Source organism: Mustela putorius, unplaced genomic scaffold (assembly GCF_011764305.1).
Source record: "Mustela putorius furo isolate JIRA1106 unplaced genomic scaffold, ASM1176430v1.1 tig00000596_pilon_pilon_pilon, whole genome shotgun sequence".
In the NCBI taxonomy this organism is placed as follows: domain Eukaryota; kingdom Metazoa; phylum Chordata; class Mammalia; order Carnivora; family Mustelidae; genus Mustela; species Mustela putorius.
This window is the reverse complement of record NW_025421428.1, coordinates 14087392-14108104: the sequence shown is the minus strand read 5'-3', so window position 1 is coordinate 14108104 and position 20713 is coordinate 14087392. Positions and strand designations below refer to the sequence as shown.

Sequence of the window (20713 nt, the reverse complement as noted above, 5' to 3'; positions counted from 1 at the left end):
CTCTGACTCAGTTTCCCCAACCATTAATAAAAAAGTGCATACGTTCCTCCTTTTTCTCTCTTTCCTCCATTCTCCTCAGTTCGGTGAAAATGGGAAGCATCCCTTCCTCTAATGGCAGAGGCTCTGGAATTTTCATTTCATCTCCAGGAAAGGAGCATCTTATCCTGTGCTAATCCTGGATTCACCATGTGTGTGGACATCTGGGTGCCAGGGCCAGCTTCCCGCAGCAACATACATCACCAGGCTGCCTTATATGTGGCACTGCTAGCCAGCCCTGGGTCCCCATTCTGGTACTGGAGACTGGAGTGGGTCCACCAAGTGCCGCCGGGATATGAGGCTGGTTTCTATGGTGATGCTGTTCCACCAGCACTGCCATCCCGCACGGGGTCCCTCGGACGGACCTGTATGCAAGTCCTCTCCACTGTCCTAGAACCCCCCACCCTACCCCCTACAGCATGGGGAAGGGTTCTGGAAAGGATCTCTGCACACTGTAACATGCCATGTGGCCACCAAGAGGATTGTGATGGTGGTTTGCTCCAAAAAGCCACTGTAGAGCCAGATCACTGTCTCCATCCACAGAGAGCGGCTCCAAACTTCCCCGACTTTCTTCTGCACAGACCCCATCAGCGTTCTAACTACATAGGTGCTGCTGTGATTATGGTTCTGGGTCTCTTTGCTCCTCCTGAAGGAATGTTCTGTAAGGGCAGGACCCTCCTCCCACCACATTCTCCAGAATCCCCCCAGCTGGGTACGAGCCTGGAGACAGAGCAGTGGCTTGGCCAACCGCTCTTTGCTGAACCGAAGGATGAACACATATTTTATGAACACTGACTTTATTCCTGATGCCATGACACAGTGGGTATGCGGGAGGTGCTTAATAATGACTCACCAAGAGACCAAGTTATGAGCTGGAGAGTTGGGGTGACAGCTTTTGCGCATGCTGTTTTGCCAGAAAGTAAGGAAGTTGCTCGAAAAGCAAAAGGGTGGGTTGTGTCACGTGAGAATACATGGGAGGGGACAGAAAGCCATTCCTCATGGGGGGCCTGCTCCCAGCGCAGCCACTGCCTCTGTGTCCCCAAGGTGGTGTGCGCTGTGACTGCCTGGGAGACACGTGGACACCTCGAGGACAACAGGGGCCCTGGGGAGGGGGTGGGGTGGGGTGAAAAGGGCTCTTCATCTCTGGAGCCTTCTTTCCAAAAGCCATAACCCCAGACTCACCACGAGAAAACACTGGGCAATGCCAGACTGCAGAAGGTTCTGGAAGCTACCTCGCCAGTGCTTCTCCAGCTGTCCTGGCTCCCGAGGAACAGGAACAGGTGGACACACTGTCACAGATGGGAGGAGACAACCACAGAACACACATGGCCTCCGGGTCCGATCCTCAGAGAAACCCACATACAGCCTGTGCCAAGGGCAACTTCTAGTTGTCCACGCACCTTGGCGTTATGAGGCCTTGGGAGAAGCATCTATGGGGCAACTCCTTGTTATCTGAGGCTTTTCTGTGAATCTAAAACCAAAGCAAAATAGAGTCTATTTAGAAAAGAATGGGACATGACCCTCATGGCGCCCAGAGAGAGCGTGGGGGGCCGGGGCTCGGGCTCCCCAGGTGAAGCAGCACTCCACATCAGAGGCAGGTCTCCCTCCTTTGAGTCCAATCTTCGAATCTTCGTTTGCTGCAGGTGGCACTGTGCCCCTGGACGGCCCAAAGAAGCCGGCCCCTGGGTGACTGGCGGGGCTACAGCTCCCTCTGCAGTGTTGTCCCAGCCCTGCAAACTCTGGGGGGGGGGGGGGGAGGGTGGAGGGGTGGGGGGGGCGCGGAAACCCACTCCCTGCTGCACTTACTGACCCGTATCTTGACCAGGGTCCCCGCACCCCCCGCTTCTGTGGACCCCCAGCTGTTGTGTGCAGAACTTTGGGAGCATGGAGATGAGTCAGGGGAGCCTCGTGGTTCAGCCCATGGGTGTTGGCTGATCCTGGCTCCGACACTCCTGACATACACTTCCCATTGGCCTGCGTTTTCTCGTCTGTGTGGGAGGTGGGTCAGTAACACGCTCCGGGTGGGGGTGGGCGGTGGGGGGGTCGGATGCGGCCGGGAGGGTCCGGGCCAGCGCAGGGCTGTGGAAAGCCATCTGGGTGGGATGCTGTGCTCCTGCGTGTAAGGGGATTCAGAGAGGGCAGCCAGGTGACAACAGGGACAGAGGGCCTGGAGGGAGAGGCAGGTGTGCTGGCGCGCAGGCCTCCCCACACCCCTCCCACACCGCCTTCGCCAAACCCCCAAACTGACTTTCTGCTTCATCCTACGGCTTCTCCAGAGCACGTCACACCGTCTTCTCCTCCGTATTTTCAAGAAGGTTCGGCTTCGCGTCACAGCCCCCTCCTGGAGAACACAGAGGCACAGCGGGCAGGTGGAGATGGACTTCTTTTCCTACGTAAGGAAAGGGATGAACTATTGTTGATTCAAAGAGCTCCACAAATCTTCCTAAAACAAGCAACTGTATGGGCTCCTGCTGACTCAGTCAGTGGGATTTGAGTTCGAGCCCCACCCTGGGGGTAGAGATGACTTAAAAAAAAAAAATCTAAAAAAAAAAAAATATATATATATATAAAATAAAACGAGCAGCTCTCATGACGAAAGCAGCCACACATCGAGGGCCACCACAGTGACTTCCTCCGCTCCCGGTGTCTCCTCTTCACCCCTTGACAAGGGCCCTGCGCAGAGCCCCACCTGGCATCACAGCCCATGGTCCGGAGCCGTACCCGACAGATCAGTCCAAACGTTGTTATGGAGCTCATTTTTTTTTTAAAGATTTTATTTATTCATTTGACAGAGATCACAAGTAGGCAGAGCGGCAGGCAGAGAGAGGGGGAAGCAGGCTCCCCGCTGAGCAGAGAGCCTGATGCGGGGCTCGATCCCAGGACCCTGAGATCATGACCTGAGCCGAAAGCAGAGGCTTAACCCACTGAGTCACCCAGGTGCCCCATGTTATGGAGCTCATTAAGCACCGGGTGTGGACAGGAAGACTAATACGGCCACAGAACCACAGCCCTTGAGAGGGACACAGAGCCAAAGAGCTGTGCGCCACAGAGGCGGTGAGTCCTGTGATGCGTGTGAGGGATAAAAAGAGGGGGTATGGTCAGGCAGGCTCCCCGAGGAGGAGACCCCTGAGAGCCTGAGGGGACACAGGAAAGGTAAGCAGCAGGAGCCAGGGAAAACCAGGCAGAAGAGAGGAGTGTTCCAAGCAGGAAGAGCCAACAGCTCGTGCAAAGGTCCTGAAGCAGGAAGGAGTTTGGTGAACCTGAGGGCCGGCATGTGATCGGCTGGAGCGTGTGGGAGGTGCGGGCCAGCCTGGAGCCCGCACAGCCTCTCCGGGCGTGTTCCCTCCCTCTGCTCTGCCGAAGCCGGAGGTCGTTGTCTTACAGGGAAAGGGAGGGAGTGGTCATACTGGAGTGATACTTAGGAAGCAGAACCCAAAGGAGGTGGCAGCCAACTGGATGTGGGGAGTGAGGTGGTGGGAGCCGAGGGTATGACACCAGTTCCTAATCGGGGCACTGGGGAGATGGGGGGGTGCCTGTGCCCAGAGTGGGGAGCCCCATGGGTCTGCCCTTCATCTGCCGCTTCTCAGGACTCCCTCCCTCCCTGTCAGGCCCAGGTCATCAGAGGGGTTTAGCAATGAGCTGGAGGCCACACAACAAGGGGAACAGTTGGGTGCGACACAGAAATGCAAACCCTCTCTGATCATTGGTGCTGCCTCTCAACGGCCCATGTCCTCGGGTCACTGTCCCGAACCCTCCCTGACCTCATCCCCAAGCAGCGTGGCGTGTGCACGTGCATGTGACAGAGAATAACTCACTTTTTTGGTGTCCTGTTAATGGCTTGTAAGTTAGCTAAGCTGCTGTTCTCTCTGTGGGTGCCTTTCCAGTTCTCCGTCCCGCTGAGCGCAGGGAGGCCTCAGTCTCCCCTCCCCTCCCCTCTCTCCTGTTAGGTCAGTCCGGGTTAATACCAGCTTTGAGAGGCAGAAGCCCAACGTCACACACCGTGAACAGTCTGAGGGAGGGGCCGGGGCTGGGTGCGTGGGGGCCCCTTCTCTCCTGCAGACACAGAGCAAAGGTCACCCAGGTCTAACGTGACGCATCAGCCCCCAAAGAAACCCCGCACCTATGAAGCAGTCACTCCCGCGCTCCCTTCTCCCCCCAGCCCCGGCAACCACTCATCTCTGTGGACTCGCCACCTGTGGGCATTTCTTATCGACGGAACCGTACAACATCGGATCTTCTGTCTGGTCTCTTGGACTCACACAGCATCATCTAAATCTGCTCCTGTTGTAACAGGTGTCGGTCCTTCCTTTTCGTGGCCAAATCATATCCCACATGTGGACACACCACCTTTTACGGATCATGAATCGCTTGATGGACACTGGGGTTGGGGCCACGTTTTGGCTGATCTCTAAGCATTTGTGTACAATTCTTTGAACATCTGTTTTCCATTCTCTTGGGTGCATAACAGAGCAGAACTGCTGGGTCATGGGGTAATGCTATGTTTTTTGGGAACCACCAAACTGTTTTCCAAAGGGGCTGCTCCATTTCACATCCTCGCTAGCAATGTACAAGGGGCTCCAATTTCTCCACATCCTTTCCAACAATGCTAGCTTCCCCCTCTCTTTTTTCTAAACCCCCCTGGGTATGAAGTGACACTCTCACTGCAGCTTTGACCTTTATACTCTTGATGGCTAGTGGTGTTCAAGCCTCTTTTTGTGTGCTTCTTGGCCGTCTCTAGACAGTGTTTGGAGATACAAACCTTATCAAGGTCTCAAGCATGAAGGTCTCTTCAGGCCTTTCTCCTGTTTTAATTTGGGTTGCTGGTCTTTGGGCTGCTAACTTATAAGAGTTCTTTGTACATTTTGGATACAGGACTCTTACCAAATAGATAATTTGCAAATGTTTTCTCCCATTCTTTTGGGTTGTCTTGTCACTTTCTTGATGGTGTCCTTTGAGGCACCAAAGTTTTAAATTTTGATGAAGTCCAATTGACCTATTTTTTTCTTTTGTTGCTTGTGCTTTGCCTTAATATCTAAGAATTCATGGCCAAATCCAAGGTCGTGCAGATTTATTCCCATGTTTTCTTCTAAGAGTTTTATAGTTTTACTGTTTACTTTTAGGTCTTTGATCAGCTTGGAGTTCATGTTTGTGTATGGTGTGAGGAAGGGATCCCATTGCATTCTTTTGTTCATGACTGTCCTGTTATCCCAGCACCATTGCTGAAAAGACTGTCCTTTCTGTCTACGTCGGTGTCCACGTTTTTTCTTCTTACAAGGGCATCTGTCGCCTTTGATTAGGGCCCACCCTGAAGACCTCATTTTAACTTAATCACCTCTTTAAAGACCCAATCTTCAAATACAGTCACATTCTGAGGTTAAGGAGGGTTACAACTTATGACCGTATGAGTTGGGAGGGGGACAGGATTCATACCATAACACGATCTCCCTTTTTTCCCCTAGTCCTTTTACTATGGTGGTATTACATTCACGGATCTTCCTATGTTGAACTCATCTTTCATTCCTGGAATAAATCCTGTTCCTTGTGTAATCCTTTACATCTGCTGTTTGCTGGTCTCTGGGGGAGGATCTGTGCCTGCATCCACAAGGGGTGTTGGTCTGGCTGAGGGTCATGACGGTCTCATATGTGCCAGGAAGTGTTCCCCCTTCTCTATGTTTGGAAGGGGCGGAGAAGCTTTGGTGTCCCATCTTCCTTAAAACATTTGATAGAACCTGCCAATGAGGCCATTTGGTCCTGGGTTTCCTCTGTTGGAAGTTGAACACTTGTTCCGTCTGTTTACCTATTTTAGGTTTATTCAGGTTTTGTGTTTCTTCTCTGTTTTGGCAGCATGTGAATTCCTAAGGGTCCATCCGCTTCTTCTCCATTGTTGAGTTGTTGGCCTGCCATTGCTCCAAGGGCTCTCCTAGGGCCCCGTTTACTTCTGTAAAGGAAGCAAGAACCTGGTAGTCTGAGCGCCTCTCTTGTTTTCTGGGCCAATTTACCTAAAAACGCTGGTCGGTTTTGTGGACTTTTTTTTTTTTTTAAAGATTTTATTTATTTATTTGACACAGACACACAGAGAGAGACAGAGAGATGGGGAGAGAAGGAGCATAGCAGGGAGAGGAAGAGGGAGAGGCAGAAGCAGATTCCCCACCAAGCAGGGAGCCTAACAGATGCGGGACTCGATCCCAGGACCCTGAGATCACGATCTGAGCTGAAGGCAGACACTCAACTGACTGAGCCACCCAGGCGTCCCTGGAGTTGTTGTTGTTGTTTTTAAACATCTTTCAGTTTAACTGGTCCTCTCTGTTGCTTTTCTGTTCTTTATTTCATTCATCTCCCCTCTGGTCTATATCTTTCCTTCCTTCTGCTTGCTTTGAATTTGGTTTATTCCTTTTCTAGTTCTTTTAAGTGGGAGTTCAGGTGATTGACCTGAGATGGTTCCTCTTTTATTTTTATTTTTTTTAAGACTTTATTTATTGATTTGCAAGAGAAAGTGAGAGGGAGAACATGAGATGGGGGGTTGGCGGTGCACAAGCAGGGAGCCCGATGCTGGGCTTCATCCCGGGACCCCGGGATCATGACCTGAGCTGAAGGCAGATGCTTCACCGACTGAGCTACCCGGGTGCCCCATCTTTTACTGTTTTAAAAAACGGATTTTATTTATTTATTTATTTATGGGCAGGGGAAGGTCAGAGGTAGGGAAAATCCTAAGCAGATTCTGTGCTGAGCCAGACGCATTGCTCCATCTCAGGACCCTGAGATCACGACCTGAGCCGAAACCAAGAATTGGATGCTCAACCCATTGTGCTACCCGGGCACCCCGTTTGCAGTTAATATAATTACCTATACAGAAGCATTTCTGCTGTTTTGCCGGGGGTTTTCTATATGTCTTATGCCTTTCCCGTGCCGGTTCTGCCACCACTGTCTTCTTTCGTGTTAGGTGTTTGCTACCGTACCATTTTCCTCTCTAAATTAAATGTTTTTTAGTTATTTTCTTATTGGTTGCCGTGGAGATTACAATCAACATTAACTGGTAATAAAGGTACTTTGGATTGCTTTCAATAGCATACAAAAAGGTGGTTTCTATAGACCTCCCTCATGTTGTTACTGTTACAAATCGCACCTTTATACACTGTTTGGCCAGGGACGTAATTACAGTTTTATGCAGGTGTCTTTTAAGTCACGTAGGTGGAAGGGCACCTGGGGCTCAGTGGGTTAAGCCTCTGCCTTTGGCTCAGGTCATGATCTCAGGGTCCTGGGATGAGTCCTGCATGGGGCTCTCTGCTCCACGGAGAGTCTTCTTCTCCCTCTCCTCACTCATGAGTGTTCTCTCTCTCTCTCTCTCTCAGATACATAAATAAAATCTTTAAAAATAAATAAGTAAATCACATAGGAGGAGAAAGAGGTGTTAGTAGCCAAACTATATTACTGCTGACTTTTCTTTCTCCTGAAGCCGCTCCCTTTCCTGTCCTGCCCTGTCTTTGTGTGGATTCAGGTTACTCTCTGATGTCCACTCACTCCTCAAAGGACAGATTTGCTAGCCCCAAACCCTTTCAGTTTTTGTTTATCTCAGAATATCTTGATTTCTCAGGTTTGTTTTTGTTTTTGTTTTTTGCAAGGCAGTTTTGCTGGATACGGAATTCCCGGTTGACGGGATTTTTGACTTTCTCTCAGTACTTGGCATATGTCATCGTGCTGCTTCCTGGCCGGTGTGGTTTCTGACGGCAGGTAAGCTCTTGATCTTACTGGGGACCCCCAGACACGAGGACTCCCTTCTCTGTTGCTGCTTCCAAGATTCTCTCTCTGTCTTTGCCTTTCAACATTTTGGTTACAGCATTCAGATTTCTTTGAGTTTACCCCACCTTGGATACACTTCTCGTGCTTCTTGGCTATGCAAACTGTTATGGTTGATCACATCTGGGAAGTTTTTGGCTAGTATTTCTTAATTTTTTTTTTAAGATTTTATTTATTTATGTATGTATGTATTTATTTATTTATTTTTAAGTTTATTTGAAAGATATAGAAAGCACACAAGCAGGAGTAGTGGCAGGCAGAGAGAGAGAAGGAGAAGCATACTTCCCGGTGAGTAGGGAGTCTGATGTGGGGCTCGATCCCAGGACCCTGGGATTGTGACCTGAGCTGAGGGCGACACTCAACGACTGAGCCACCCAGACGCCCCAAGATTTTATTTATTTATTTATTTATTTGACAGAGACCACAAGTAGGCAGAAAGGCAGGCAGAGAGAGAGGAGGAAGCAGGCTCCCCGCTGAGCAGAGAGCCTGATGTGGGGCTCGATCCCAGGACCCTGAGATCATGACCTGAGCTGAAGGCAGAGGCTTTAACCCACTGAGCCAGCCAGGTGCCCCTTGGCTAGTATTTCTTACAAAAGCCATTCTTCCCCATGCTCTGGAACTCCCACGGTGCATATATCAACACGCTGACCAGTATTCTGCAGCCTCTTAGGTTCTCTTCATTTTTCTTTCTTCTCCTCGGTTTGGATCACCTCAACAGGCTTATCTCAAGCTCTTGGATCGCTCCTTCTCCTTCTTGAGTTTGCGGCAGGGCACCCGGTCTTGACTGTGTTTTTTTCAGCTACTGGTCTTTTCGACTCTAGAATTTCTGTTTGGTTCCTTTCAATAATTTCTATCTATTTGTGTTGTCTATTTGGTGAAATGTCGTGCTTGTGGTTCCCTTGTCCTTTGGGCTTGGTTTCCCATAGCAGTCGATCATATTAACAGGGCTGATTTAAGGTCTCCATCCAACAAGTCCAACATTTGGCTTGCTTCCTGCGAACCGTTTCTTTTCACCCCCCCACACACACACCATGTGCAGGCCATACTTTCTAGTTTCTTTGCCTCATGACTTTTTGTTGTTGTTGTTGAAAACTGGACATTTTGAATATTATAATGTGGTGGCTCCGGAGAGCAGATTCTACCCCCCTCCCCGAGGTTTGCTGATGCTGGTGCTGCTGTCGCTCCATGTTCCTGAGCTTATTTTGTAAATCCAGTGTTCTGTGCTGTGTGTGGCCAGTAAAGTATCGTTTGATTGGCTCAATGGTCCGCTAGTTATTCAACAGGAATTTCCTTAAATGCTCAGATCAAGCTGCCTTCTTCTTGATTGTTTTCCCAGTTAATATAAACCTTCAGCTCGTTTCCAGAGCTCAGATAAAGTTTATTCTGACATCTTTTGCCAGTCGTGTTTGATGTTTCTGTGGAGTTACGGGCTGTTCCGTGCTCTGCCATCTTGCGGACTTCATCTCGGCCCCTTGCTGGTCAGATGTCTTTGTCTTTGATGTGTTTTGTTCCTCTTTGATACGTTTAGGGGTGCATGCACTCTTGTTTATTCTACTTGTGCCTTGTGTTTGAATCCAAGGATTCATTTCTCCCATCTATTTTGTTGAAGTTTCATCTTTTATCTGTACAAAGATTTCTTCTCTCCCTTAATTCCTAATTTGGTCTGTCTGGAGTTCCTATTAGAAAGATGACAGAATGGGGCACCTGGGTGACTCAGTCGTTAAGCGTCTGCCTCCGGCTCGGGTCGTGATCCCGGGGTCCTGGGATGGAGCCCCGCATCGGGCTCCCTGTTCAGCGGGAAGCCTGCTTCTCCCTCTCCCACTCCCCCTGCTTGTGTTCCCTCTTGCTGTGTGTCTCTCTGTCAAATAAATAAATAAATCTTGAAAGAGAGAAAGAAAGATGACATAACACTATTTTCCTGTTTCTTCACCGAAATTTCCAGTTTTTAAGTTTTCCATATCTTTGCTCCTCTGAACTCCATTCTGGTTGATTTTCTCAGATGTATCTTTTAGGAACTAATTTTCTCTTGGACATTGTCTAAGTCATCAAGTATCCCTTCCTCTGAGTTTCAAATTCCCCTGTAGTCTCTATTTCTGATTTCTAGAACTGCTACGGTTTTTCCTCAAAATTTCAAATTTTTATGCCTTTTTTTTTCAAGATTTTATATATTCATTTGAGAGAGGGAGAGAGCACAAGGGGGTGGCCAGAGGGAGAAGCAGACGGGTTGAGCTGGAAGCCCCATGTGGGACTCCATCCCGGGACTCTGGGATCACAACCTGAGCCAAAGGCAGATCACCCAGACGCCCACTGTTAATCTTTAAAAAAAAAATTACTTATTGTAGATCTTCAATCATTCTGAACACACCTGTCGTGTAATCTTGGGATTCCTTCCCAGAGACCGGGCATATGAGGAGGGAATACGAAGAGGCCATGATGTCCTGGGATATCAGTGCAGAGAACCTTCCCATGTGTCACGAGACCAAGAGGTTGGCACATCACTTTCTGACACCAGGAGCACCTCAACTTTGAGCAAGGATTCCAGGGGCTCAGAGACTGGAGCACGTCCCAGGCCCGTCCCCCTCTCCCATTACATCACAACGATTGTTTCTTCAAACAAAACTCAAGCTTTGGTACGTAGTAAACCTGTTTGCCGTGGAAGAAAGAAATGGTCATTGAGAAAAATAAAGTGAAATCATTCACGGTCCTCGTCCCCATAGGTAGCTGCCACAACTGTACTAGTTGGCTCCCAGCTCCTTTCCCGGCTTGAATTTTCTGCCCAGCTCTGAGCACTGGGAGGCACACGGCATCTTGTGCTTATTTATGCCTTTCTGTGCGTCCCAGGACCGTGTCAACGCCACTGGCTGTCTTCTTCCGTGTTGGATCTGCCCTACCTGGAAGTGGGACACAGGGCGCTATGCCCTCCCCCAGTTCCAATGCAGCGGATGAATGAGCGGATGGGGACGCTGTCTCACGACTGTGTCCTTCTACCACAGGTGTCCTCACAGCAAGCCTATACGGCAGGCGTATACTATGCCCATTTTACAGACGAGCAGACCGAGGCTCTGGGGGCCTCCCCGTCTCCCTGCGCTGCCTCCTGCTGGCTGCGCATCTGGGACGGCACTTCTTCTTCTTTTTTTTTTTTAAGATTTTATTTATTTATTTGACAGAGAGAAATCACAAGTAGTCGGAGAGGCAGGCAGAGAGAGAGAGAGGGAAGCAGGCTCCCTGCCGAGCAGAGATCCCGATGCGGGGACTCAATGCCAGGACCCTGAGATCATGACCTGAGCCGAAGGCAGTGGCCCAACCCACTGAGCCACCCAGGCGCCCTGTGACGGCCACAGAAGTGGCCGCAGCCCACTCCCTCGGTTCCCCTAAGCTCCCAGATCACACCTAAGACCTCTGCCCTGGGTGCTTTTAAGGACATTACTATTGCTTTTATGCAAATGGTCTTCCACTTGGGGCCAAGGAAAACGGGGAAGTGAGAAAGCTCACCTCCAAGCTCCATCCCCCGACCGGGGCTCCCCACACTTCTGTAAGAGAACCCTCAGTTAGTGACCATGGGCATCCGTGTCCTCAAACACACACCTCATCTCTCCTACGAAAACACAGGCTCCCGGAAGACACCTTGCGGGTGAAGTGCGAATCCTCACCTGGGTTCAGACTAGGCTCAGGCTAGGAATGCGGCCTCACTCTGGCACCATTTCCATCTGTAACATGGGGTGTTTGGAGTGTTTGGGGATTCAGTGGAACTGTGCATGTAAGGTCACGACGCCGTGTCTGGCACACAGTAAGCGGTCACGAAAAGACCGTGTCATTAGAAACCTCTGCTTCTCACCACCCGAGCTCTCTGCAACCCACCTTTGTTCGCAGGGACAGAAACTCCTTTTTTTTTTTAAACATTTTATTTATTTATTTGACAGAGAGAAATCACAAGTAGATGGAGAGGCGGGCAGAGAGAGAGAGAGGGAAGCAGGCTCCCTGCTGAGCAGAGAGCCTGATGTGGGGCTCGATCCCAGGACCCCGAGATCATGACCCGAGCCGAAGGCAGAGGCTTAACCCACTGAGCCACCCAGGCGCCCCGAAACTCCTCTTTTTAAAAAAAAAATTTTTTTAAGTTATTCTGAGGGCTGATCAGTCTCCTGGGAAGGACTCGCAATAACAGAACCTCCAAGAGACTTGTGTACGAACTGTGAATGCAGTAATACAGACGGCTCGGTGGCTCCAGGGCCATGCTGGGTAAAGACTGTGTGCCAGGGCTGGAGGCCTTTGAGCCCCGGGCCCTGTTCTGGTCCAAACACGGGTTTAAGGCCAAGGGCAAGCTTTAAGGCCTCCTGCTGGGCATCTGCCTTAGCCACAGGAGGTCGGGGTGCACTGAAATTTGCAGATGGAGGCTGGAGGACAGGACAGGGGTGCAGAAGAGGAAATTCATCCACTCACGCTAGAGCCCACGTAGGCCCTGAGCATGGAGACCTGCCCTCACGGGGCTGCCACCGTGGAGTAGGGTCAGCCAATCAACAGACCCTGTAAGGAAGAGATGGAGGTGCAGAGGGGAACCCTGATCGAGGAAGGGGCCATAGGCCAGGCCTCTGGCACGCACCTTTTTGCCTCCCACAGAGGGAGACTTAGGTCCTATTTTTGTACTCCTCTGACGGATGAGGAAACCAGCCTTGCGGAGATTAAGGGACTCTATTCTGGGCCCTCAGCAGTCCCCAAGGCCCAACCTCGGTGGTGATGAAACTCCAGGAGCCTGGGCTGGTGGGGGGATGGGCATCAGGGTCACCCCGAGTTTCTTCCCGAGGCAGCCCTGCCTCTCAGGAGGCCCCAGGGAGGAGCCCCTGCACTAGGCTGACAGGTGGTTAGCCGGGGCCTGCGATGCCCAGACAGTCTGTCCCATTCCTTTTGCAGGGTCTGCTTCCTAGAGACTTCCGGCCTCACAGAAGGCCACCCCACCGGGTCACCTGGACAACGCAAGCAGCAAGCACGACCAGTGGGCACGAGGAAGGGAAAGGTGGGGGCCTAGGTCCTTCCATCCAAGCCAAGGTCCCCAGGAGGGGCCTGGGTTCCTCTGTATTCCTCATGGGGACACTCCTGGGCCCGCAGAAGGCCCACGAAAGTTCATCAGGGCCCCGGGCATTCCATCAGCGGCCTTGACAGCAAGGCTGGTCAGGGGCACCCTCTGTGGACCCCAGCCAGACCCTGGAAGGCCAGGACCAGATGGAAAGGCTCTTTGCTTTGGCCTGAGGAGTGAAGTGGGGTCACCCTGATGACGAGTGCCTAGGATGTCCTACAGGATGAGACCCAGATGGCAGGAAAGGAACATAGCCTTGGGGGTGACTAGCACAGCAGTCTGTAAACCTGGGGTACTAAATCAGGGCACCCGGAGCAGTGAGGCCAGAACCCCGGATCTGACGCCCTGGGCTGTCACAGCTGGATCAGAGGTGTTGGCCTGCAGATTTTCACCATCCACTCGTCCACCTTCTCCCATTTGGTAAACTAGAAAGGGAGGGTGCTGCCCTCGCCAGCACCTTGCGCCGGAATATCTCCTGGGGTGTGTAAGGGTCCCGGGCTCCCAGCAAAGGGGCAGCCTGGAGGGCCAGGGAACGTTTCAGCCTCTCCTGCAAACTGTTTCCCAGGCCTGGGGGCTGTGGCGTCTCAGCTCTCTCCCACTCACTGACTCTGTGACCCTGGGCAGGTCGCTGCTCCTCCTCCCAGAGGCTCAGTTCCCTCCCCTGTGAGCCTGGGACCACAGAGTGGCTCAGTGGGCCCCATGGAGTCCGCACTCACTGCAGAATTATTAAGATGTGTGCATTTCCGGCGGCAGAACTCCTGCTCACCCTGAGAGTAAACCCAGTGACCCGAGCGGCTTGGGATGGGTCCAGACCACATAAGGAAACTCGACCTTCCAGTTGGCAGGTTCAGCCAGCACAGGGCAAGACTTCTTTTGTTTTAGACGTTTTTATAGGGGTCTAACCTACACAACATGCTTCCACCTTACATTACCCCAAACAAGATCCGAAACGTGCCCGCGAGCTGAGCCTTTCAAAATACAGAAGGGCCAAGGCGCCTCGTTTTTACCTTTGTGGCTCACTCCTGCAATGTCAGGATGGGGGACCTTCATCTCATTCCAGCCTCTCACTGGGCGGACGGGGAAACTGAGGCTGGCGGGCGCGGTCTTCGGGCAGGGCTGGGCCCACCCCCTGCTCCTCGCCAGCTCCCGCGGCTGGGCGCCCTTCGCGCCACCTCGGAACTGGGCGCCCTCCCCGCGCGCAGGGGGGACGCGAGCCGGGCGGCGGGCGCGGGCGGGGGCGGGTAGACCAGGGGGGCGCGGCCGAGCGCGGCTCCTCCCCGGGCGGGGCCGCCCCTGCGCGCGCGCCGACGCCCCGCCCCCGCCCTCCGCGCGCGCCCCCGCGGGGCTAATTAGGCGCGCGGTTTGTTTACAAACACGGGGCTCCGCAGGTGCGCGCCGCCCCAACGGTGCGCGGCCGGGACTCGAGGGCGCCCCCGACCCCCAGCCCCGGGCTCCGGGGTCCGCGGGCCGGAGTGGCGGCGGGCGGGCCGGCGCGGGCCGCGCTCCTGCCTTTTCCACGCCCCCGCGGGCCCAGGAAATTCGCCCGTAGGCGCCAACCCCTCGCGCGGGAGGGCGGGCGGCGGGGACGCGGGCGGGCCGCGCGGGCCCGGGCTGGGGGCGGCCGCCGGGGGGCCCCGCCCCGCCCCGCCCCGCGCGCCCCCCGGGCCGGGCCCGCTCGCGGCCGGGTCGGCGGGGCGGGCAGCGGGCGGGGGCGCGCGGGGCGGGGCGCGGCGCCGGCGGGGCCGGGACATGTAGTCCGCGCGCCGCGGCCTCCCCTGGGCGGCCCCGGCGCGGGCCCGGCCGCGGACTACGACTCCCGCCAGGCGCCGCGGCGCAGCGCATGAGCCCTGCTCGGCTCCGGCGCGTCTATTATGCTGCCGGGGCCGGCGAGCCGGAGAGGAGCCGGCCGCGCGGGCCGGGAGGGACGGCCGCCGGAGCCGCGGAGGCCAAGTACGCGTTTCTCTTGCTTCCTTGCGCGCGCGGGGCGGCGGGCGGCGCGGGCGGCGAAGGGCCGGGCGGGCCGGGGAGCGCGGCCCCGTGCGCCCCGCGCGGGCCGCCGGCGCGTCCCGGGAGCCGGGCGCCCGGGCCGCCGCCGCCTTTGTGCGCGGCCACGATGCAACAAAGCGCGGCGGCCGCCCGGGGTCGCGGCGGCGGCGGCGGCGGCGCGGGCTCCCTCCCCTTCGCCCTCGCCCGCGCCCTCCCGGCCTCCCGCGCCCGGGGCTGGGGGCGTCGCCGCTGCTGGGGCGCACAGCCCGGAGTTGGCACGGCCCGCGCGCCCCGCGCCAACCCGGCCTCCCGCGCCCTCCCTCGCGCTCCCTCGCGGAAGGGATTTTTCTCCCCCTTTCCTCTGCCCGCCATCTTTCGGAGGGGACGGGGGAGGACGCGGACGGGAAGGTGCGCGGCGGCGTCCCGGGCCCGCCGTGCGCCCCGGCGCCACTTTCCCGGAGCCCGCCCGCCCTGGCCGCCGGCCTCTCGGGGCTCGCGCTGGGGGCCCGGCGCCGCCGCCGGGGCGGGGGGCGAGACCAGGCCTGGGCCCAACTCGGAGTGGCGCGGGGGCGGCCTCCTTCCAGAGTGAGGGCCCCGGCGCTGACTTGGAGCCCCTTCGAGTTGCTGGGTCGTTGCAGCCGGGCCAGGAGGAGACCCAGTTCCCGTTTTCAAGTCAGCCCGAAAAGCGCTTAATCCAGGCGAGGGCGACTTGGAGCGGGAGGAGCGGGGTGCTTCCTCTCCTTTCCCCTCGGGTGGGCACCGGGGGGACCATGGCCCAAGCCCGTCGGGGAGGAATGCCCGCCAGGCAAACCTACAACGTCTCCACGGCCCTGCTGGGTTCCCGGGTGAATAAACCTGGGGGCCTTGGCAGGGGGCAGTTATCTCTCCACCGGCTGCTCCTTTGAGGGCAGGGCTGGCGTGGAGGCCTTGGGCGGCCTCCTTCCTCTCGGGGCTCAGGGATAGCTTTGGAAAGATGGAAGCTGGGACACACAATGGGGTTGGGACAGGTTCCTCCTGGGAGTTCCCTCTGTTGGGCCCATTCCCTGAGTGTCCCTACACCCTTCATTTTGGCTGAAAGCTTTCTGCCCAGAGGTGGGGAACTGGTGCCCCTCCCTTGTTGGTAAACTTGGTTATGGGCCGCAAACTTAGGACGGTGGGTATTGTGTGTCTGTCTGTAGGCGGACTAACGGGCTGGAGGAGCAGAAGGAATCGCCCTGGCTGGTCTTCATGCTCCCCAACCCCGCAGAGGACGCGGAAGCGAGTTTGGTCGGTTGTCTCCCGTACTCCTTCTTTTAAGTTAGGGGTTCTTTTCCTGGGGCCGTGGAGTGGCCCGGGGAGGTCCTCGAGGCTACAGAAAGCGGCCTGGCCTGGCGTTTCTTGGGGGGAGTCATTTCCTTTTAAAGTAGTCAAGAAAAAGTCTGAATCTGTGCAAAGGGGGGGGGGTCAGTCCTCGGGAGTTAGGGACCTCTTTCTCTGCTTTCAGGGGCCCTTCCCAGCAGTCCCGAGTGTGGCCTCTCATTTGCAAATAAAGCTCTGTGTTTGCCCTTTTCTGTCTTGAGGCCTTGATGTGTGCTGGTGGTTACAGATCAGGAAAGATAGGGCACACGCGGGAGGGACAGAGGGTGACGCCTGGAGGCGAGGGGCCTGTCTCTGGCCTTTCTGGAGACCCGGTGGGAGGGGGCATGCCTCCGCCCCTGGGCATCTGGAAGCTGGCCTCCCAGTAGCTCCTCCGAGGCCTCCATCCAGCCCCAGCCCTGCCATGGGACGTCCGGGGAGGAGGGATTTATGATGCTTTCTCCGGGTGGACATTCGGCACCGTTTTGATTTTTTGTTTTGTTTTTAGGAAGTAGAGTAATTGATTTCCTTCAGCAGCAGCTCACTCGTGCTTTGGAAGTGAGCTCGGCATAAAGGATGGAATCGTAAACACTGTGCTCCCGCCTTTGACTCACGGGCAGTCCTGGGCAGAAAGTGAAAGTGGCGGGGGGGGGGGCGTGCGCCGCCCAGCCTGGCGCACTGCTGCAGCCAGCGGCTCCTTCCTGTGCCCTCTTCCTGCAGGCTGGTGAGTTGCCAGGTGCTAGAGCCCTGTGCCCAGCCAGTGGTGAGGTGCACGGCCACTTCCTGGTTCTGGGTGGCGGGAGCTTTCTTTGGGGCACACGGGGCCCCGGAGTGGAGTGGTTGGCACAGGACTAACAGGACCCTGCCTCTGTGCTCGGCCACGGTGTCTCTTTGGCTTTCTGTCCACCCCTGGTGGCCCTCTTCTTGGGAGAGCCGTATTCCTTCTGTGGATCCGTAGGAAGCTCGGAGTGGCGCGGGGGCAGCCTCTTTCCAGAGTGAGGGCCCCGGCGCTGACTTGGAGCCCCTTCGAGTTGCTGGGTCGTTGCAGCCGGGCCAGGAGGAGACAGGGGGTCAGGCCAGGGGTGGGGGCCCACCGGGCGACTGCTGCTGCTGGGAACATGCCGGAAGCCGCTCTGCAGCTCGTCGATTTGGGGGGTCGGTTCAGGCAGCCGGCTCAGCGGTGTGGCTGGGCAGGTAGCCCGGGCCTCCTTTTCCCCCTCCCCAGCTGACCTTTGAACTAGACCCAGTGGGACCCCAAAGGCCCCGTGTCCCTTGCATCAGCAGGCCGGAGCCAGTTGAAGTGTTCTTTGTTTCGCAAGGAGACGTGAGCGCATCGTGGCAGAAAGCGGCACCCTGCTCGCCGCAGACGTGCGTTTGGGAACCTGCGGGGCGCTGGCCACTTGCATCTTCTTGGGGGCGCTTCTTCCTCCCAGCTGAGGCTTAGCCCTTTCATCTGGGCAGGAGAGACCGACAGGTGGGGCTGCCTGGTGTGTTCGGGTCAGGGGACACCGGTCACGGTCCAGGTGCCCAGGTGGTGGCTGGCATGGCCAGGAAGCACTGTAGCGCTTGCACTCCTGCCCAGGTGCCTGTGCTCCTGCCACCTGAGAAGCTTGGGGGCTCTTAAAGGCAGAGTGTCACGTTTCAGGATCATTCACTCGGTGGTGGTTTACATTAGAAGTCTGGCTCCTGGACGCGTGTACCCGGTGCAGGTAATGGGGACCTGCGCGTGGCCGGAGGCCTTTGGCTCTGCCGGCTCAGTGCTGTGGATGAGTGTATTTCTTTCGCCAGCTTTTAGCTATTCTAGAGTTAGAACTGACCTCCTTTTTGGGGCCTCCATGACCTCCAGTGACGGCCAGCTGAGACATGCCGTTTGGAGGAAGGCCCCTCCCTCCTTGCCTCCTTACGGGGGTCCTCGTCGCACACTAACGAGGTGTTTGGAAGTAGAAGTACCTTCCCGGCTCTTTGAAAAATGTCAGCTGGAGTGCAGTGACAGTTTGGGTGTCCCTCGTCCATTTTCTCTGCGTGTGATTGAAGTCGGGCTTGGTGGCAGGCGTGGGGGTACCATGTCCAAGGAGCTGGGACTCTGGGGCCCTGATCGAGGGGAGCCCCAGGACTCGGAGGCGGGAGTACCCTCCCTGCTGGCCGTTGTCCTAGTGGCCACGGCCCACAGGCAGGAGCCCGCTCGCAGTTCTGTGTGTCTGGACCCTTGTACAGGCTGCCCGGAGGAGGAGGACCCGTTTCAGGTCTGTGACTGAGAGCTGGGGGCATGCCTCCCCTGGCCAGGGCCTGTGACTGGCGGGTGTCACAGGCTGCAGTGTGGGCGTAAGGGGCAGAAAGAGTGGTCGGGGCCCCAGGAAGGCGCGCTCCCTCGGCTCTAGCCATCTGCTTGCCTTGCCGGCCCCCGTGTCGACTGGGCGCTCACGGCGCCAGCCCAGTGCCAGGGGCTGGGCGTTAAAGCCTGGGCTCCGAAGGCTGTGGGCTCACAGATAAGGCGGCGTGCACCCCTCTGTGTGGCCCTGTCTCAGCTGCCTCCAGGTGGCCCTGGCCCGGCCAGTAGTGGGGCTGGGGTTAGGGACACAGACGACCATGTGACTGTCCTCAGGGATGGGGTGACAGAGCCCCCGCTCCTGCAGGCCTGTCAGGAGGGGCTGAAGCAGCCAGGGGAGGAGGAGCTTGGGACACATGCTGCCCTGGGGCTGTGGGGACACCAGCCCTGGGCGGTGACTTTGGGGGGTTCCAGGGCTGTGGCGACACCAGCCCTGGGCGGTGACATCCGGGGATCCCTGAGGCTGCAGGGACTTCGCCACCTTGGCCGTGTTTCCATGTTGGCCGTGCTGTAGTAACACCTACTTTATGACGAGGGGAGGCGGACACTCAGGAGGTCTGCCCCATGCCCTCTGTTTTGATGGACATGTTTCGGGGCCGAGGTCTAGTTTGCTGGGGGCAAGCCAGGTTCAGTACCCGCCCGCTATGGCCGTCCACTCCCTGGCTCCCTCTGTCGTCTGCAGAATGCTGTGCCCTGGGAGCCCAGGGCTGTGGTGGGTTGTCACGTGATGGCCATCTGAGCCTGGCCTGGTCCCCGTCAGCCCACCGGGGAGGAAGGATGTTCCGGTCTCCCTGGGATCGATCCCACCAGAGCCCGAGGCCCGCACCACACACTAGCTAGAGCCACCCGAGTCTTGTTCGAGAACGTTGCGGGGTGGGCGGAGCCATGGGGCACATCCACAGGTGTGCAGGATCCCCTGCCCTCTGGCGTCCTCAGGGGGACTCAGGGGACCCAGAGAGGATGGGCCTCCCATTCCCCGTCCAGGCCCAAGCGGGGATGCCAGTCCCTCTGGCCTTCTCATGTTGTCCGCTGGGGACCGTTTCCTTTGAGCTGCGGGCCACCATGCAAGGGTCATTCGGGGCAGCCATGGCCTGGCCCTGCGGGGCACCCTGCAGGGGTGCCGGTGGGTGTTGCTGGGACTCTCCCAAGGAATGCCGCAGGCAGCTGGCAGGCCAGAACGCAGGGTTTCCAGCGGTGTGTAGCTCCCCCGACCCCCAGGGCTTCACACCCCTTCAGAGGCATCCCTGGTGCCCTGTTTGGGTTCTGTCCTGGGGTTGGAGGGGCGCGGTCACCGTCAAGACACCTACAGGGACAGAGCCTTGCTGAGGTGAGGGGGCGCGACGGGCCTGGCTCCCCACGCGTGAGCCCTGCTTGGCAGGGCTGGAGGCGTCTTCTGCACTGGGGTCTCAGGTCTGAGTTGGGGTAGGTGTTTGGGCAAGCATGGAGCCTTCAGAGTTTGGCTTCCCCACGGAGGGCCGGCGGGTCGGAGAGGGCTATGACGTTAGCAAACACAGGCTCGAGGGCGCGTGAGGTGGGCTGGGGACCCGGGCCCCGCAGGTGGTGTGTGTGCGGAGCCCAGAGGATGCGGGCGCAGGAGACCATCCGCAGGCTGGAGCTGGGGCCCTGTGACCTGGGGACCAGAGACCCGGTGGACGGCCCGCACGTTGGGTGAGACTGGGCCAGCAGGGGGGCAGGTCCCTGCTGGCTGGGCAGCTGGTGTGACCTAGACCTCTCAGGCTCAGGGCCCCGGCTGGGGCCGCACGGCTCTCTGCCTGGTCTGGGTGTGGCGGGCCAGATGAGCCAGGCGGGGGGTGGGTCCAGCCTGCCCGTCCGCTCCCCGGGGGTCCCCTCCCCTGGCCCCACAGGAGGACGCAATTGGCTCTGTCTGTCACAGAAGCCGACCCTGGCCTCATGGATCCTGTTTCCCGCGACCTGGACGGCCAGCCCCAGGGCGCCCGCTGGTCAGCATGAGCCCCGTGGAGGCTCACCCGGCTGCCTGGGGGCGGAGGTGCCCCCACTCTGGGGCAGTGCGCAGCCTGCAGTCCGCTGGGTGGGTCGGACGGTCTGGGAGGCGGAGGCGGGGAATCTGGGTGGGGTGCCTTGATCACAGCCCACCCCTGCCTCTTTCTGGCTGGGCGAGGTTGTGCCCCGGAGCCTCTGAGCCCCTG

The 20713-nt window shown here is 56.8% G+C and overlaps 1 protein-coding gene and 1 long non-coding RNA gene across 4 annotated transcripts in view; one reads left to right on the top strand and one right to left on the bottom strand.

The window, feature by feature from the left end:
- Positions 1 to 816: 816 nt before the first annotated feature.
- Positions 817 to 14137, bottom strand: LOC101688480. Of its 2 annotated transcripts, XR_006607501.1 has the most exons (5): positions 13906 to 14137; positions 2285 to 2425; positions 1437 to 1507; positions 1219 to 1325; positions 817 to 1138 (listed from the first exon to the last, which is right to left on the bottom strand). It is a non-coding gene; the product is annotated as an uncharacterized LOC101688480 (long non-coding RNA). The 2 variants fall into 2 exon arrangements; XR_001180203.2 differs by having other exon boundaries at positions 817 to 1325.
- Positions 14138 to 14693: 556 nt separating this feature from the next.
- The window catches only part of BRD3 (bromodomain containing 3), a 33293-nt gene continuing 27273 nt past the window's right edge, over positions 14694 to 20713 (top strand). The window contains exon 1 of one of the 2 annotated variants that reach the window (XM_045082872.1): positions 14694 to 14848. The gene's annotated coding sequence lies outside the window, so the exon portion shown is untranslated. The remainder of the gene's footprint in view (positions 14849 to 20713) is intronic. The other variant, XM_045082871.1, reaches the window with a different exon arrangement.